Below are 2,355 nucleotides of genomic sequence, written 5' to 3'. Positions count from 1 at the left end.
CATAGTGCCCCAACAACAGGCAATTAATGTTTAGTGCATCACATGACTTTGCAATCTTACTTGGCAAAGATAATGAATAAGACAAAGTTTCGTAGACGAACCAATTTCAATTGTATTAAACTGTCTACGTCACGAATTTTCAGCACCAGCAAGTAGTATATTTGTGTGTTATTTGTACAAATATAAAAATGTATGAAAATACAGATTAGTGTTATCTTTACTTTTCATGTTATTATCCATTCTTTTATACTCCCTAATTTGCCGGTGCAGTCGACTGTAACAAAACGCTGTCGCACAACAAAATCCCGCCATTAAGTCGAAACTCTTGCGTGGGCCAGACGCAGGGATTCAGACCTGAACCACAATGCCGTTATATAAACATGCGTCGCGCAGCAATATGCCGCCTCAGGCGGGCACTATTGCTATAGTACTCGACGTTGATTTCCAATGGTAATTTCAAACACGATTTATTCACGTATGCATAACTTATATATTAATGCCTGCTGTTGCGGGCACTATGCACCTGCATAGTGTTGCTTGAGGAAGAAATAGTGCCCGAGCGGTAGCGAGTCGCACTATTCCTTCCAAAGGCAACACTATGAGAGCATAGTGCCCCCAACAGCAGGCATTAATGTTTTTAGTGCATCACATGACTATGCATCTACTTTCTCATGCGTAGTATACCTCTTTATACTCCATAATTTGCCGCGTGCATTCGATGTAACAAAACGCTCGACCACAAACCAATCGCCATTAATCCAAAATTCTTGAGTGGCGCCAGACGCAGTGAGAGTCGTGACGTAAACACAATGCTTTATGAATAAAACAATGCGTCGCGCAAGCATAGTGCCGGGCTGAGGAGGCGGGGGGTGCACGTGATCTGCGTTGGAGGGAATGCCTGCCTGCGTTATCCAATGAGATTTGCCAGCGATTCATCACGTCATGCACTATATATAATAATATAGATCAATATAGAATAACTCTATTATTTCACTCCTGGTGTTAATCTATGGCACGGGGAGAGATGATATTAGGTAATCATTGTCACTTATGCATCATTGATTATGATTATTAAGTAGCAGACTGCCCATTAAATAGCGCTAGCCGGTTGCCAGCAAGCATTTGCTCGTCCTTCTGCGCCACAGCAGCCGACGAGCGTCGGAGCAACAATAGGCAAAGGACACCGGCAGCTACCACCCAATACGGGCCGGGCGGCGCCTGTCGATATCATGCAAGTATCAGTTACGACCCATATATACATATATAGTTTATATGCGTGTTGTGTGTGTGTGTGTGTTGTGTGTGTTGTGTGTGTGTGTGTGTTGTGTGGTGTGTCGCATCGCGTGGTGCGTGCGTGCTGAGTTGCTGCGTCTGTGGGTGTGTTTGTTTGTGTGCTGTGCGCGTGCGTGTGATGTCGGTGCGTGCGGCTCTGCCTGGTGCGTTGTGTGTGTGTTCCGTCTGTGCCGCGCGCGCGCGTGCGCTTGCGCGCGTGCCGCGTGCGTGTGCGGTGGTGGTGGTTGTGTGTGTGGATGTGGTGTGTGCTTGTGTGTGTGTGGTGTGTGTGTCGTGTGTTGTCTGTGTGTACGTGTGGTGTAACATACAGAGATAGAAGGCCAGCAGGGGTGACGTCTTATTTTTTGGTAAAGGGGATAGGCACCTCGCGTTTAAAATGGATATGTTCTGCGGAATCGGAACGTGGTTCCTTCTTTCTTAAGTGAATGTTCGAATGAACGATCATAAACTTAAAGGCAAACTGACAATCTTTGACTTTTCAGCGGCTTGTAAACACAATGAGCTCAAAAGCATTATTAGAAATATACCTTTGCGTATTATACGACGCGTGTGTATTGCACAGCAGTCGTTCTACACAGAAAACAGCGTAAGATACAACTAGTCGTAAATGTGCGACTAGAAACATTCCCCCCCCCCCGCGCCGCCAAATCGAGACCACTGAGTCATCGGGGCATTTTCACGCATTCCGACCTGTCCCGATGAAATGGCGACCACCGTACTAAGAACAGCCGAACGTGAGGGGTAAAAACATGGCGGCTGCAGATATATACTCACGTCATAAGTCTATGTTCTGGGTCTACGATGATACCGCTTACCTCGTCGCCAGCCAGCACCAGGTAGCCGACAATGACAAGGGCAACTCCGCATCCCTGCCAAGTATATATTAGGATATAATATTATATAAGGATTATATAGATCTCGTAAATTACATTCCACTAAGTTGTTAGAGATCTAGTTAGTGCCCAAATTCTATGCCTATTCTAATATTACAAATGTATAAATATATAGATATGCGTATATATATATATATATATATATATATATATATATATATATATATAA

The 2,355-nt window shown here is 44.5% G+C and overlaps 1 protein-coding gene and 1 long non-coding RNA gene across 3 annotated transcripts in view; one reads left to right on the top strand and one right to left on the bottom strand.

Moving 5' to 3' along the window:
- LOC106819175 overlaps positions 1-2,157 on the bottom strand; it is a 10,398-nt gene extending 8,241 nt beyond the window's left edge. Inside the window, exon 1 of the long non-coding RNA XR_001395366.1 lies at positions 2,068-2,157. This is a non-coding gene — a long non-coding RNA (uncharacterized LOC106819175). The remainder of the gene's footprint in view (positions 1-2,067) is intronic.
- LOC106819174 overlaps positions 1-2,355 on the top strand; it is a 16,210-nt gene that overhangs the window by 11,572 nt on the left and 2,283 nt on the right. The window lies entirely within an intron of this gene.

Source organism: Priapulus caudatus, unplaced genomic scaffold (assembly GCF_000485595.1).
Source record: "Priapulus caudatus unplaced genomic scaffold, Priapulus_caudatus-5.0.1 Scaffold2923, whole genome shotgun sequence".
Taxonomy (NCBI): Eukaryota; Metazoa; Priapulida; class Priapulimorpha; order Priapulimorphida; family Priapulidae; genus Priapulus; species Priapulus caudatus.
This window is presented reverse-complemented; position numbering and strand designations above follow the sequence as displayed.